This window comes from Notolepis coatsorum (assembly GCF_963971535.1).
Source record: "Notolepis coatsorum genome assembly, chromosome: 9".
NCBI lineage: Eukaryota > Metazoa > Chordata > Actinopteri > Aulopiformes > Paralepididae > Notolepis > Notolepis coatsorum.
In genome coordinates, this window is record NC_140173.1 from 51,897,606 (window position 1) to 51,915,115 (window position 17,510).

Sequence of the window (17,510 nt, forward strand, 5' to 3'; positions counted from 1 at the left end):
GGACTGAAGAGAAAAAAACTCCCAGTGAATCATCCTTGCATTATCCCCGTAAGGACCAGTCATATAAGAGCTCTAAAATGATAATCACAGGGCATAATCGGACTAGAACAAAAGACAGACCGAATGCATCGCCTTACGACGTGTAACACACACGGTGGCATCAGCAGTCTGTTTTTAGACGATGCTTCGAGATGAAAGCACTGTTTTGACAGCGTTCGCTACCCGATGCCTCTCTGACGCTCACCACCAGCACTGCCTCTCTGACGCTCACCACCAGCACTGCCTCTCTGACGCTCACCACCAGCACTGCCTCTCTGACGCTCACCACCAGCACTGCCTCTCTGACGCTCACCACCAGCACTGCCTCTCTGACGCTCACCACCAGCACTGCCTCTCTGACGCTCACCACCAGCACTGCCTCTCTGACGCTCACCACCAGCACTGCCTCTCTGACGCTCACCACCAGCACTGCCTCTCTGACGCTCACCACCAGCACTGCCTCTCTGACGCTCACCACCAGCACTGCCTCTCTGACGCTCACCACCAGCACTGCCTCTCTGACGCTCACCACCAGCACTGCCTCTCTGACGCTCACCACCAGCACTGCCTCTCTGACGCTCACCACCAGCACTGCCTCTCTGACGCTCACCACCAGCACTGCCTCTCTGACGCTCACCACCAGCACTGCCTCTCTGACGCTCACCACCAGCACTGCCTCTCTGACGCTCACCACCAGCACTGCCTCTCTGACGCTCACCACCAGCACTGCCTCTCTGACGCTCACCACCAGCACTGCCGCCGCCGGTGAGTGGCGAGAGACGTCGGACGGAGCGGGTGACATTTCCGTTGCGTTTGACGAGACCTTTCGCATGTCCGTGGTGACGTCCGTCAGGCGTTCCTTCAGTTTTTTACCCTTTTGATTGTGAAAGTGTGGCAGCAGCCTTGGGGAGTGTGGCCTGTCTGTCTGAGTCTGTCTGTCTGTCTGAGTCTGTCTGTCTGTGTGTGTCTGTATGTATGTCTGTCTGTGTGTCTGTCTGTCTGTCTGTGTGTCTGTCTGTCTGTCTGTCTGTCTGTGTGTGTGTCTCTGTGTGTGTCTGTCTCTGTGTGTCTGTCTGTATCTCTGTGTGTGTCTGTCTGTATGTCTGTCTGTCTCTGTCTGTGTCTGTCTGTCTGTGTGTCTGTCTGTCTGTCTATGTCTGTGTGTGTCTGTCTGTGTGTCTGTCTGTCTGTCTGTCTATGTCTGTGTGTGTCTGTCTGTCTGTGTGTCTGTCTGTCTATGTCTGTGTGTGTGTCTGTCTCTGTGTGTCTGTCTGTCTGTCTGTCTGTCTGTCTGTCTGTCTCTGTGTGTCTGTCTGTGTGTCTGTCTGTCTATCTCTGTGTGTGTGTCTGTCTCTGTGTGTCTGTCTGTGTGTGTCTGTCTCTGTGTGTCTGTCTGTGTGTGTCTGTCTCTGTGTGTCTGTCTGTCTGTCTGTCTGTGTGTCTGTCTCTGTGTCTCTGTCTGTCTGTCTGTCTGTGTGTCTGTCTCTGTGTCTCTGTGTCTGTCTGTCTGTCTGTCTGTCTGTCTGTCTGTCTGTCTGTCTGTCTGTCTGTCTGTCTGTCTGTCTGTCTGGGCGCTGCATGTTTCTACAGGCCTCCAGGAAATCGCTGCTCTTTCTCTCCAAGTCTGTGTTGACTTGTGGGGCTTCTCGGGCCTGAAATGCCACACTGTGACCCCAGACTAATCCCCAAATGATAGAGCAGGGAGTAATATCACACTCTTGAGTTATCCTTTGGCCGTGTGATGCTGTAATTACCGCAGGGACTCAGGAATTATCTCAGAGTAATAGTTTACTGAGAATTTTTGCATGTCGTGGGGGTTTCACATAGGTCTGGATTCGAGCTGCGCTCGTACTGGGTTCAATGCACATCTGACTAGATGTCGCAGAGGAGAAAGCTAAATGGGCGGGGTTTCCAGGTGAAGAGAACTATAGATAAAGACTTAATCTACATTGCATTGTCGAAACATACCTGGCGTTGTGCGTTTGGTTTGAAATGTGTTTGTAGAAATCTGGAAATTGCAATAGTGCCAGTATCCGCTTTCCTTCCTGGTTGGTAGGGATGGGCACGGGTAAATGTTTTCCCAGATTGAGTAGCTACTCGCATGAATTACTCCACTAGTGCTCGAGCGATCGTTTAGGGAAATCTATTTTTAGAACGCTTCTTAACCCTTTCACTACCACACTACAGAAGGTTTGTGGCACTGACGGGGTTAACCTTCTGTATTGTCGCAGTGAAAGGGTTAACCCTTTGGTAGTGTGGTTGTGAAAGGGTTAAAACACACGGCAGCAGCAATAACAAGATATTGCGCAGAGTCACACACGTGCACTGCAGATTTTTATTATGTCTCACACCGCAGACATAACAGTGCACAGCAATATACACGATGTTTAATTAAAGCGTATTGTCAGTCAAAATAGTCCGTTACCATTTGTAATAATTACCTTCACTGTCTGCAGCAGGCCTCTCCGCTCATGGAACAACATGTCCGTATCAACAGTCTTATGAAAAATAAAAAGCTAAGCTAACAAACTTTTAGCGGTGACGCGTGTACTATCCATGCTCCACCGCTTCCAGCTTCCTGCAACAAACTCACGCCTCGCGGGATTTCAGAGCGAGATTTCAAAGCAAGTTTTCAGTTTCATCGGCACAAACGGGCACTTTTGGTGGACGTATTTGGTGGTAACCTAAGAAAAAGATTAAAAAGAGAATCGAGGCGAGTACTTGATTACTCGTGCTCGTCCCTACTGGCTGCCTTTCGTTTCTATTGGAAGTATGGGGATTGTCACAGAGCAGCAACCTAGGGCTGTACCCGAAGCCTGTTTTTGGGGTTCGAACTTCGTCAGGGTTTTTCGAACGGACGTTCGAACCTTCGTTTTTAATAACAAAAAATATTAAAAAAATATTAAAATTAAAATATTCGAATTTTTCTTTTTTTTTATAAATATCCTCAAACTAAATCCTCAATTTGAATAAAGTGATTAATCTGATTAAATTAGTATTTTTTCTTTATTAAATCAACTTTCTAATTAATATAACTTTTAATAAACAGTTTTAATACTGGATGATCATGTAATAACATAAATAGCATTATAAGAGCATTATTTCACTGCCATTATTACAACTTGATTGCAGCATTATTACACAGCCATTACAGCATTATTATGCAGCTATTACAGCATTATTATGCAGCTATTACAGCATTATTACACAGCCATTACAGAATTATTATGCAGCCATTACAGCATTATTATGAAGCCATTACAGCATTATTATGAAGCCATTACAGCATTATTATGCAGCCATTACAGCATTATTACACAGCCATTACAGCATTATTATGCAGCTATTACAGCATTATTACACAGCCATTACAGCATTATTATGAAGCCATTACAGCATTATTATGAAGCCATTACAGCATTATTATGCAGCCATTACAGCATTATTACACAGCCATTACAGCATTATTATGCAGCTATTACAGCATTATTATGCAGCCATTACAGCATTAATATGCAGCCATTACAGCATTATTACACAGCCATTACAGCATTATTACGCAGCTATTACAGCATTATTATGCGGCTTTTACAGCATTATTACACAGCCATTACAGCATTATTATGCAGCTATTACAGCATAATTACACTGCCATTATTACAACGTGATTACATCATTATTACACAGCCAGGAGAGAACTTAAGCTAAGATATTCCTTTATTGATCCCCTTGGGGAAATTTGGGTATCATAGCAGCAGCATGGGGGAGTGGAGGTACATGTATGGGCAGGGTAATAGTAGGAATACATAAATATAGGCAATACAAATGTATCTGAATATAGAAATATGAGAACATAAACGGTATAAACAATATAATGAACTCACAATATAAAGATGAGGAAATAAACTGTGTAAACAAAGGTGCATATGTGAAGCCAAAGGTACATTTCCACAAGTAGACAATAACGTTTCTATTCTAAAATAGGGCAACAGAATGTAACGTTTATTTAAATGCCTTGAAAACGGAACACTCTGCTCTTAAGCGTGGGTCTGACTCATGTAGTTGTCTACAACTAATGCTGTTTACTTTAAAGGGGACATGCATTGCTATTCCTAGCACTATTTGGGAAACTTTACACAATTCCTGTGAGTCTATGGAACACCTCTGTAAGGTTTTATTAAAAATTTGTTTTATATTTCTAATCAAGTACTCAAAAGCATAATTTTTCTCACTTTGGATTTCAGGCTGTGTTGGCCTGGCTCCGCCCATAAGCACTTTGAGTGACAGTCATCCACACAGTCTGCGACTGGCACAGAGAGGGAGACTGAGGGGGATACTAATTAATTTAGCAGCGGGGGGCATAATCCCACGGGACAATGCATTGGTAACTTGTTTCAAATGACAATATATACCCCTGTGATTATTATTGTACGGATCGGAATACGGGCGTGCGCGTGGGAGCATGCACAAAGATATTACAGTGATATGCTGCTCCCGAGTCCGACTGCCTGCTAGAGAGAGAGAGAGGAGAGAGGCATGGAGCACTGTGTAAACAAACGCTGCGTGTGTGAGATAAGACGGGTCCCCTTCTCTATCTCTCTCTCCCTCTCTCTGAACTCGAGAGTATACTGATGAGTCAATATGGTAATTAGAGACACAGACTCATTGGGTCTCATTCCCGAACGGATTTACGACCAAACATTTCTAGAGTTGTTCCGATACCGATACCAGTATCGGAAATGCCTCCGATACTGCCGAAAATGCTGGTATCGGCGAGTACCCTCTAATTCTGCGCTCCGATACCATATGACGTAATTTATCAACAACACGTGCGGTCTGCTGAGTGAGCATTATAAAACAAACTTTAATCGACGTGAATTAAAGTGTCAATGCTGTTTGTCATTTTAACAGCAGATACTTTCTTAAATGCCATCGTCCCGAGGCAAAAAGTGATTAAAATGTATTAGTTTCAATCAGACTATCCTGACCTGCCACGAGCGACAGCGAACTGAGCAGCGATGTCGTTCACCCCTCAAATATTCGCTCGCTGTGTCTCTAGTTGAGCGATTACGCGTCCGAGTCCCGCCCCTAAACACTTTTTATTGGTCGAGAATCGCAGGCTGCTTTGCCCCTGTGCTTCCAGCCAGGTAACACACACACACACCAAACGCACATAGCACACACATCCACACGCACACACTCACTTTAAACAAACACACTGTAGCACCCACTCCACACACTTATAGCACACACCCACTTTAAACAAACACACTGTAGCACCCACTCCCCACACTTTATATTTATGGATGAAGGATTGCACTACAACTCGTACACCTTACTGTAAATTGTACCTAAAATTGTACCTCATCCCATTTCTGCTTTGCACTAGATAGTACTGTACATTAGTACACTGCATAGTATTGTGTATTGTATATTATATGGTAACTCAGAACATTGTACATATGTCTATACCGAACACTGTGACCTCATTTTCTTCTTCTAAATTCATGCTATATTATGTTATTATGTTATTTGATACTATCTTGTCTAGCACAGTCTCTGGAGCGTAACAGTAAGAAGCATTTTGTATGAAAGTATTCTGTACTTCTGTATGACAACTATTAAAGAACTTGAACTTGAACTTGAACACACAGACACACTCGGACATGCGCTGCGTCATATCAGGACAGTATCGTGCACGATTTCGTCTCCAGTTCGCTCGCTCGCTCGCTGCCTGTCAGGAACCGGTGTAATCCAGCAATAATGGCTGCAGACCTGCAAGCAAAGTACAGCAAGTTGGCACAGGAGTATTCCAAGGTAAATCACTTTTTCACCAGTAACGTTATATTGTCTTGTTTCCATCTAAAGTTAGCTCATGCTAACCTAGCTGATCGACCTCTCGCACACAATTAATGACATGTTGCGGACAGCCATATCGGTGACAATGTTTAGCTTTTAGTGCCAAATGAAGAGTCTGAGGCGGAGTCTCAAAAGAGAATGTTGAATATTTATTGTGCAAAAATCACAACAGAGCCTCTACTACTAACTGAAGTTACCGGAGCCTTCTGGAGTGCAACAACATATAACGTCCGTGCGGAATCAATGTCCCAACAACCATTCCGTGGGTGAACTCATTGAGATAGTTGTCAATTAATGATACTAATACTAATCTATACAATCACCTGTTGTTGAATAAATACCATTACTTTATAGTACTTATTACTAAAAAACAGTATATTATATAAAACAGTAGCTGTAAAAAAATAAATTATAATTTATATAATTTATTTATTTTTTATGTATCGGTATCGGCCGATACCCAAAGCTTAGGTATCGGAATCGGATCGGGAAGGAAAAAATGGTATCGGAACATCTCAAAAAATTTCCTCTTAGGCAGATTTCTGCCCATTTAAGACATATTAGGGCTGGTAGCGCGATTCCCCAAATTTTCCTGAGATCGGATTTGAGCGTGGCTGAGGAGCACACTTATGATTGATTGACTAATTGAAAATGTTATTAACTTGACAGACTGTGTTCTCATAGTGATTCCTTCATGTCAACGCTACAGGCCTCCTTGGAATTAATTACTTACCGTAATCATAATTAAAATAAATATGACAATATTTGTACGATAAGAAATTATGCATTTGATGTCGGAAAAATAAATAATATGGATTCATCTGATCACAGGGCAGCTGGATTAACCATATCTGAACCAGCTATTTTGGACAAATGTATAATTACTATTCAAACACAATAGACCTATCTCAAACCCTGCCCCTTTTCTTGATCCTCCAATCACAACTTTGTTTGTACGAGGAAGTCGGAGGTAAGCGACAGCTGTGATTGGAGGATCAAGAAAAGAGGGCAGGGTTTTGAGACAGGTCCATTATGCAATTATTGTGAAATGATTGAAAATAATTATTATTTAATGCCTTCTGTGGAATTTGTATTTCTTATTTGTTACATATCTGTTTTAATGATTAATTATATACATTTGAAAGAATGCAGGTCAACATGCAATATATCCCATTGATTGGTATACAATGGGACAGACCTTTGTTTGATATAGCTATAAACCTGCATTCCTTCGAATATATCATTAATCAATTAAACGTATATTGAAATACACTATATAGCCTATACACCAACACTGAAATGACAGTGGATAAATAAATAAGAACTAAAGCTAATCGTGTGGAAATAGACTGCATTAATATTCCATAAATATTCCATTAATATTCCATTCCATAGGCTTATATTATTCTAATTACTTGTTTCATTAGGATTTAGTAGATACTATATATATGCTCTGCCCTACGTACGGTATAAGTACAGTCTGTACTTATACTGTACGTAGGGCAGAGCCTATACACCAACACTGAAATGACAGTGGATAAATAAATAAATAAGAACTAAAACTAATCATGTGGAAATAGACTGCATTAATATTCCATAAGTCTTGTGTGCGCCAGTATAGCCTACGTGTCTAATGAATGAACGGTATATAGGCTTATATTATTCTAATTACTTGTTTCATTAGGATTTAGTAGATACTATATATATGCTCTGCCCTACGTACAGTATAAGTACAGTCTGTACAGTATCTACTAAATCCTAATGAAACAAGTCATTAATGGAATAATAAGCCTATACTGCGTTCATTCATTACGCGCGTAGGCTATACAGTATACTGCGCGCGCGTGTGTGTGTGTGCGAGCGCGCTGCGGAAGGTGCCTGAGCTGTACTATATATGATGACAATACAATTAATCTAATCTAATTTCGATGGGTCGCAAAACGCTTCCGCATCCATTTTCCCACGGCTGCATCATTAGTTGCCTTATACGGAGCTCTGGAGGCGTTATTTTGCATGCAAATGACTTTGATTGATACTAACTCCTATTACCATAAAACAATGGTAAATACTGAAAAAAGCCATTTATAATGCATGTCCCCTTTAAACATCTACTGACTAGAAGGATACGAGACATGTTGGACGAGTGATGCCATTTGCTGGAATAGAACGGCTTCGTCAGACAGTCAGACACAGAGCATCGCATGGTTTCCGCTAAAAGAAAACCTCATTCCGGTGATTCATTTATTTGAACAGATTTTACCACCATCCTTCGTGCGCTGAATAAGTGTCCTGAGTTCAAACATAAATTCTTTTGGAGAGAAAATAAGAGAAAATCACTCTGCTTTTCCTCAATTCCTGAAAAGGTGACATTTCTGAAGACATCAGGTTTTCTTCCCACAGTTGTGATTAACTGTAAAAAAAACAAAAAAATAAAACTGGTCCCTGCATTCCAACACTCCACGTCTGAACCACAAATACCGGTCTACATTCTTGCCGTCAATCCGCTGACGGCGAATAGAATAATAAGTGTTGGCTTTTCTGTCTGGCTATGAGGTGGTGGCATTTTTTCACTGACCTAAGGATTTTGGGGGGAGGGCTGGCAGGGAGGCTTATTGCTGGCTAGAATTACAGGCAATAATACAGTATATATCCAAACAAAGCAATGGATCCTTTACTCGTGGTGTATTACGGTTAGCTACGCTGAGTGAGGAGGACTAAAAGGACCGGCGATGGAGTCAGAAACGTCTCTCTGGTTTGAATTCCCAGACGCTCCCAAGAACGTCTGGGCGAGGAGGGGGTGTGAAGGAGTTACACCCTCTGTGGCCCTCTGCACTTAAAGGTCCCCCTCCCCTCAAAAAAGTGTTGAAACTTGAGTGCATAGTAGTAGAGACATAACGTATGAAGTATATCACGCCATACGTACCTCATGCATACTGCACCTGTATACTGTATACTTACTTACTCATAGTATACATTTAGATTATAGTGTCTATTGTAACTATATGTATTGTTTTTTTTTTTTTTTTTTGGTCTTTTTCCCCCTCCATTTTCCTCCGATTTTCTCCCATCCCAATGTTAGTCGTATGCCAATTCCCAGTCCCTTCCTGGTCGCTGCGCTTTACCCCCCACAGTCAGATCATTTTGGGAGAGTGGAGGCTACCACGTGCTTCCTCCGACACACGTCCAGCCAATCACCGCTTCTTTTCACCTGGCAGCGCGGATTCTCATTGAGAGGGCGTAGCGTGTGGGAGGACCACACTATCCCCCTCACGTCCAATCCGCGCTTAGCAGGCGCCCCGACCGAACTGTAGGAGTCGCTGTTTACAACGACCCGGACCCACCCCGCCAGCTTCTCCCACCCTCTGATACAGCCAATTGTATCAGTGCAGACGGCCAGCCAAGCTGGTGACAACCCCGGAGCTGTGAGCTGGATTCGAACAGGCGAACCAAGCTCACAGCTCCGGGGCTGGTGACGAACGCAATCTCCGCTCGACCACCTAACCGCCTTTGTAACTATATGTATTGTAATGCAAATATAACTGATAGGGCATTAGGGCTGACCTTCGAATATTTTTTTGGAATTCGAAGCTTTGGGGCAGAGATTCGATTTTAATTCGAAGCTTCGAGATAAAAAAAAATAAAAAAAAAATCTAATTTATGTTGTGGGACTTGTACAGCACTTTGTTCAACTTTGTCAGTGCTGTAAAGTTTAAACCTTTTAAAATCTTAAGACAAACGAAACACTTTGCTTTCATGAAATATTGTAAGCCGTCATTTGAGGCTTTATAAAAGCAGCACAATGAACACAAATCTGTCAGTGCCGAGTCCGACCTCCTCTTAAATAACAAACAGCATTGCTTGTTGTAGTTAACAAAGAGAGGCAGAGTTGATTTTGAGAAAAAAAAGATAAAAAAATAAATTTCTCTTTTCTTTTATATATTCAAATTTTATTTTCATATTAGAATCCCATGCCCATCGAACGAAGCTTCAAAGCTTCGACGTATTTAAGACAGCCCTATAGGCCATACAGACCCTCATCTGCACCTTGATTTACACTTCCTATACTTGCTTTCGGCTGTCCTAACTGTGGTAGGAAGTTCGTTCCACCATTGTGGAGCGAGGACCAAGAATAGGTGGCTTCTCTTTGATGACCCTCCCGGAGCTCGGATAGGATTGCAGTATACAGATTATTGTTATTTGTGCAGAACTTGTCACCAGAGCGCCCTTTTCACATTCTTCCACTGAAGGGGGTTGGGAGCTTCTCTGTACTTCCTCAAAATCTAGGGGATCTATGCCGGTGATGCAACTAATCCTCTGAACCTCTCATGGTCACTATCGCCCAGCTGGCCATGCTGTCATCCGTGGAATGCTAACTGCTAACGTGAAATGCTAACGTGAAACACATCCTTATAAGATCTAGTGATCTATGCAGAAAACAATTATTTTCTTCAGTGAATCACTTAGTTGTAACAATATTGTGTAAGATAAGAAGTGTTTTTTTGGCTAACCATTTAGGTGGAAAAAGATAAAGTTAACAGGCTTGGGGGAAGACGTGATGGGGGGGGGGGAGGAAGGTTCATAAATCCTTACATTCTCAATGAGGGCAAAGGTGTAGAGATGCTGCTAAGACATTTTCAGTAGTTTATTGAAGATTTCCGGTGGAAAAACCATAACAAAGTAATTGTTATTCAATCAATATACAACATTTCTAAAGTGTTAAAACACGCTTGGAGGTGATATTTAAGCCCCCAAATTCTGTAAAGGAGCAAGTAAGAGTTTTGTTTTTAGATCCCTTCCTCTGATCCCAGAGACTCCCAGGCTGTGATGATCACATTGGATAAAATCTTTCTTGCGCGTGGTGGTACATAGAGAAGTGCACAGGGCGTACAGGGAGCATCGAGCAATACCACTGATTACTGTTGCTACCTCAGCTAATGTTACATAAGTCACATAAATTACTACTCGCAGCTCTCTAGGCAAGTTTGTTTATTATTTGTCACAACAAAATACAGAATACGTTATGATGAAATGCTTGTTTTCTTCTAGAGAGCATTTCAGCTCTCTAGGCATTGCTGTTCATATCTCGGTCATGGTAAAACCTGCTCGTACAAAGGTTTTGTCAGAAACGGCCAAAATGAGCTTCTTCTCCATTATCGATTGGTTTGTTTATGCTGTCGTTTCTTCTTCAGATACCTCCGATTTGTAACCCCTCCCCTCGGTTGATTTGATTGGTCGGTCGACAAGAAGGTGACATTGACGTCGGTGTGCTCCGTGGCTCGACTAAGGGCGCCAGGGAAAAGTGTCAGTTAAAAAAAACTACGAGGCGCGTAGTTTGGAAGCGCCTGTCACGACAAAACCATGGAAAACAATAGAAAAAAAGGCGCAGGTGCGTCCAATGTGATCACAGCCATAATCTGGTAGAACAGCGAAGACACCAAGATGATCCCTCCAGGAGATAACAACTGGGCAAAATGGAAGTGCCTGAACCGACTCCGCTCAGGTGTTGGCTGTTCCAGGGAAGCCCTAAGCAGATGGGGTTATCTTAGTGGCCCAACCACATGCGACTGTGGCACAGAACCCCAGACCATGGAGCACCTCCTTCCATGCCCCTGCACAGCAATGTACCAAGCACTGGCTGGACGTTATATATTAGCTGAATAGCTTCGTATATGGACAAGAAAAGAAAGAAGACCAAGATGAGCATGTTTAAAAGGATACAGCACAGACGTGGTGTAATAGATGTAGATTTAAAGCTTGCCTATTATTATTATTATTATTATGGGTGTAAATTAATTTCAGTTCTTGGCATTTACTTCAATGAAACGCATGTATTTTCTCAGTGTTTTTGCTCAAGGACACTTCAACAAAGGTTAAATGCACAATGATGGGGGATCAAACCATTGACCTTCCAGCTATAGAACAGGTCTCTCTAACCACCAGACCACCTTTGCCGCCAATCTAGGCAGTGAGATAAACATGGGAAAGACATAATAAACCCAACCTGGGAGAGAGAGAACCACATGACTCCAGTCATCTTGTCTTACGTTGCACATGAACACCGTAATGAAAAAGCAGGAGACACATAATTACATAGCATTTAGATGTTGCAGATGAGCAATTGCGGTCGATAGCATGCAGACATGCTTTCTTTATGACAGGACAGATGGTTGCTAACCATGCGATCACTGAACCATCAGCAAAGACTGTGAGATGGCTCTTGAATCGTAATCGGACGTTATTTATTGCCAAGTAGCTTACATGACACGTATAATAAATCTGTCTTGGTTAAAAAAAATTAAAACAATTAAAGGAACCCACTGGTTTCAATGAGAAATCCCAAAATGCTAAGTATATCCAAAATAATTGGTGCTGGTCCACATATACTGTATACTGTTTACTTTTACTCTTCTACTCTTACAAATGTTTTATTGCCTACATTTATTGTAACATATAATATAACCGACGGATAGGGCACAGACCCTCATTTGCACTTTATTTTTCTATATTCAGAGTTAATTATATTGTTTACACTGCTTATTTTTCTCATATTTCTATATTCAGATCTAATTGTATTGCCTATATTTATGTCTTTCCATTATTAGCCTGCCCATACCTGTACCTCCCCTCCCCCATGCTGCTATAACGCCCACATTTTCCCAAGGGGATCAACAAAGAAATATCTTATCTTTTTATTACAGTAGAGACGAACGTTTTGCAGATAATGTGGCAACTGAAAAACGATGAAAAATAACTTCCAAATGTCAAGGTATCACTTTACTTAACCAGTACTTCCCAAAGTAGCGTCCAGGGGGAACCCCAACCCCCAGGGATCTGCAGCAGGATTCTGCACTAAATCGTAATAAAATCGTCTCAAATGTGGCTTCCTGGGACAAAACCAAAGGGGGGTCCCCAGGCCTGACGTGTCTGGAGGTCCCCGACATGCCCTGCCTTCAACAAGTGGACGTAGAAGCAATATGGCCGTCTGTGAATGGATGGCACAAAAGAACCACAATGAATATAAGGTCTAAAGCAGCACAGACCTTCTCTCTGTTTACAACTTTGTCCCACATCACCCCACCACCTCACACACAGCCACCCCTCCCCCTCGCAGAGCTTTAGCTCTGTGTCCCTCGACTGCCTCTTGTCATGCCTCAACATCACACACACACACACACACACACACACTACATCACACACACAACACCACACACATTATTCACACTTACCCCCTGCCTAGTGTTATCTCCAAGTCCCTCTGTTGCTCATGTCACAGTCTTTTCATTCTGCAGGCCCCCAACCTGTTGTTAGGCTGGCTGGGCTCTGTGGGACCATCTGTTCCCCCTCTCTCATACACACACACGCACGCGCACGCACACACACACACACACACAGACGCTCTGAAACACACTCACAGATTCACTCTCTCACAGACACACACACACACACACACACACTGCCACACACACAGACACTCTCTGAAACACACACACACACACACACACACACACACACACACACACACACACTCTGAAACACACACTCACAGATTCTCTCACACACACACACACACACACACACACACACACACACACTCTGAAACACACACTCACAGATTCTCTCACACACACACACACACACACACACACACACACACTCTCTCTCTGAAACACACACTCACAGATTCTCTCTCACACACATACACACACGCTGAGTTTCTCACACATGCGTGCACTGCACACACACACACACGTGCACGCAGGCCAGGCTGCCCGCTGCCTGGCTCCTGCTGGAGGCAGGCTGCTACATCTGTCCCTGTCTCACCTCCCCCCCCCCCCCTTTGGCCCAGAAGCAATTAGCCCCCATTAGCAGCCCCCTGGGACTGGGCCTTCATTAGGAGGACGGGCCCGCTCACATGTAGAGCAGCGCTAAACAGCAGCCGTCATCACTGACAGGTTCCAGTCTCAGGGCCCGGTCGGAGAGAAGGGCACGTGTCCTCCGGCTTTAGGAACACTCCTGCTAACACGGTGGGCGGGGAAACCACAGAGATGCTGTTGTTAGATCACATCCTGTTTGACTCGGGGATGTGCTGGTGATAATAACTATACCCGGTAAGATATGAGCCTGTGAGGTTGAAATATAGTGTATCTCTCTCAGAGAATTTCCCAAATGCTAGAATTGTATCCAAAAAGCCAGGTGTGATATATTACCGGTATTAGAAATCAAAGCATAAGGTGGAAGGTTGTAAGAGAGCTCTCTTAACACATTGAGTGCCACCCCCCTTCCGGGAAGTGCATCTGGCCTTGCCGTCCATTAACCCCATGTAAACGCGCACCTTGTTTGTAGAGCTAAACCTATATTTTATATTATAGCTATGGGGTCTAGTAACACCGTCGATTGGTGAGTTGCTTCCAGTCAACGTGCAAAAAACAGATAATTTTTTCATCCGTACATTTCCCATTTTATACCATTTTGAATATGAATATAGTTTAACTTTGGGTGCTTCTGAGTAATTCCAGGAAAAAGACGCGAAAACAGCGCTTTTGTGTAATTCAATAAAAACGACATTTTTATCCTGATTATCGAATCTTCCTGAAATCAACGCTAGATTATCATTATTATCCTTCCTCGTGCAAGAATGAAATTCTTACCTGATCTCTGATGTAATGCAAAAAAAATAAATCCAATAATCCGATCGCCATTCCAGTTATCCACAGCGATCCTGTCTCCGACGTTATTGGGCATTGCACATGAACAGGCGGGTGGGGTCAGTTGTCCAAGCCATCCCTACAAGCTCGTGTTTTGCCGGAGTGTTTAGGACCCGCCCCCACGCCGCAGCTCGGTAGAGAAAAGAAACTACACCATTTCTAATTGAGTGCAATAGCGGCCGAAGGCGTTAGAGGGCGGTATAAGACCGTCTGCCAGCTCAGACACATTCAGAACAGTATGCACAAGGTGCCCCGCTGAATTATGAATGGCAATAGCGAATAAAAGAAATACAGTGAGAAAAACGTAGATCTACGTTTCCGGCACTCAACCGTCGGGCGACAGAAACGTAGTTCTACGTGAACGGCACCCAAAGGGTTAATGGGGAGAAAATAAACGAATGTATCAGGTCATCTGGGGCCCCGTTCCCCGTACCTGGATAACTGAGTTAGCCGGATAACTTTCGGTCAAGTCTGACTTAAGCCGGACCTTCCTGTTCCCCGAAGCTGGATTGTCTAAATCACCATGACAACAGATCAAAAAGTTTGAGCCTGGTCGAGAGCAGGGTTTAAGTTCAAGTTAGCCGGATGAACCATCGCCACGCCCCCGCAAAGAAATGACAGCCCGTTTCCTGAAATTATTCCCACAGTCTACGATCTGCATTATACCATTCTGAATTACGTTTTTGTGCTCCATTCTTCCAGAGGGGGCTTTTGAAATGTAAAATAGACCCAAAATGCTGATACTAAATTCACTTTGTCCTAAATAATGCACGTTATATACCGTGGGCGCTCGCTCGGTGCGATGTACACATTATGTGGTTATTTTAACAACGCGCAGCATTGCAAATGTGAATCCCGCAGGGATATCCTTAATGATTGAAACCTATCGCTCGTTTGGCTCTGATTCCTTTCATATTCTCCGCTGTGGATGAGGAGCGACTAGCGAGGAAGGAGAGGAGCGCCTGGATTTTGTTTCATTCAAGCATAAAATTGAAGTGTCTATGCGTGGATTGTGGATTTTGTGTGATATTGTAACTGGGATTAAGATGTCTGATGAGATGCGCTGTTTGACGGATTTGAGAAATTGAATGAGCCGTTGACGTCACATTAATGAATGAGAATAAAGAGATGAAACTTCATTCAAAATAAAGAATATTCTAAACACGGGTCTCTCGTTCATTAATGTATAAACAATGAATTTATCCCATCTGGCACAGTGGCGCAGCGGTAGTGCTCAATCCTGGCAACCCGGCGACCGGTGTTCGAAACCCCGTGTTTCCAATATAATTTTTTGGAATATAATATTAATGATTATACGCAGAAGTAGCCTAGTTTTAAGTTAAAATATTATAAATCTACATGCATTGAGGATGTCATTCTTTATATAGCTCTCAACGTGCACCAAATTGAATTATTCCTACATTGCAAAGAGAAGGAAAAGACTAGGTTTCGAACCCCGGTCGTCTGCGTGAAAGTCAAAAGAAGAACCCGTTACACCACAGTGGAGATAAGTAAAAGATCGACCATACATCAATCAATGGGTAAGAGAGCCGTATCGTTATTCTGTATAACAGTTTAACTAATTATTTTCGCTAGCAAGATCTCATTTGATTATTCAATCCAGCAGGCAAGTTTAAAGGAATATAATCTGATTGATTGAGGTAATGAGGGACTTAAAATTAGCCTATAGATAACGCATTTAACTTGTCGGTGAGGCGATTGAGCCGTACTGCAATATGTTAATAAAGTTTTAAATCAATTAATCAATCAATGCCGCTAGAGAATCAGGATCTCTGCTATCGATACGTGCTGGCTTTTCAACTGAAGCGGCCGCGCGCACTTATCCTGGGTCTCAAGTCTGGTTTGAGTTAACGAGACTGAATCCACCTTCGAGGAACAGGAAAATCCCGGCTTCAAACATCGGGTTAACTGAATCTGGATAATGTGACTCTTGATCGACTTAGTTGAACCAGGTACGGGGAATAGGGCCCTGTTCAGGAGAGTTTCTGTTGTTGTTGGTGCCGGTCCACGTGTTCTGGACGATTTCAATGTCCTGGACAGAATGAGAGAAATTCTGGTCAAATATTATCTGGTGTTTATTGAGCTTAAAAACAATTGATAGGCTATATAAATAATGATGACATCATCAAGGCATGTCGATTTATAATATTCTTGTATTGACAAGCAGGCTTTTGCTTATACATTATATTCCAAATAAAATAGGATAATAAATGGTGCATTTATATAGCACTTTTATCCAAAGCTTGGCACAATGAATGGAAGCGGACATGACCGGTTAGCCTTCAGGAGAGGTGTTAGTTGGACAATGCCTAGGCTAACCGGTCGTGTCCGCTTCCATTCATTGTGCTAAGCTAGGCTAACATGCAGCCAGATGGCTTTCTACTGAACACACAGAGAGGAAACTGGTATCTATCTTCTTGTCTCTCTGGAGATGACGGTAAGTGAATTAACCAAAATGTTGGCGTGTTCCTTTTAAGAGAGAGATACTTTTCAGTTGCCTCTCCACTGTCCAGTTCAGCACGGCGGACAGTGCCGAGCCACAGCTCCACTGTGCACTGAAACAGAGATTAACCCTCTGCTGGCACACTGGAGATGGGGCTCAAGCAGGCTACCGTGGCCAGTTTGGCCCACTGGAGAATTATTTTCACAAATACACAATAGCATGGGCGGCTAAGTGGCGCAGTGGGCAAGGCGCTCGCCACTAACGCAGGAGATGCTGGGTTCGAGGCCGAGCCCAGCTCTCGACGTTGCTTCCGGCTTGGCTGGTCGTTCATACTAATACAATTGGCAGTATTAGGGGGTGGGAAAGCCGGTGGGTGGGGATCGGACGTTGTGGACAGCGACTCCTACAGGTCGGTTGGTGTGCCTGTACAGCAGAATCGGGAA

General features: G+C 43.2%; 1 protein-coding gene across 1 annotated transcript in view; it reads left to right on the forward strand.

The window, feature by feature from the left end:
• antxr1d (ANTXR cell adhesion molecule 1d) overlaps positions 1-17,510 on the forward strand; it is a 126,287-nt gene that overhangs the window by 7,690 nt on the left and 101,087 nt on the right. The gene's annotated exons all lie outside the window — the stretch shown is intronic.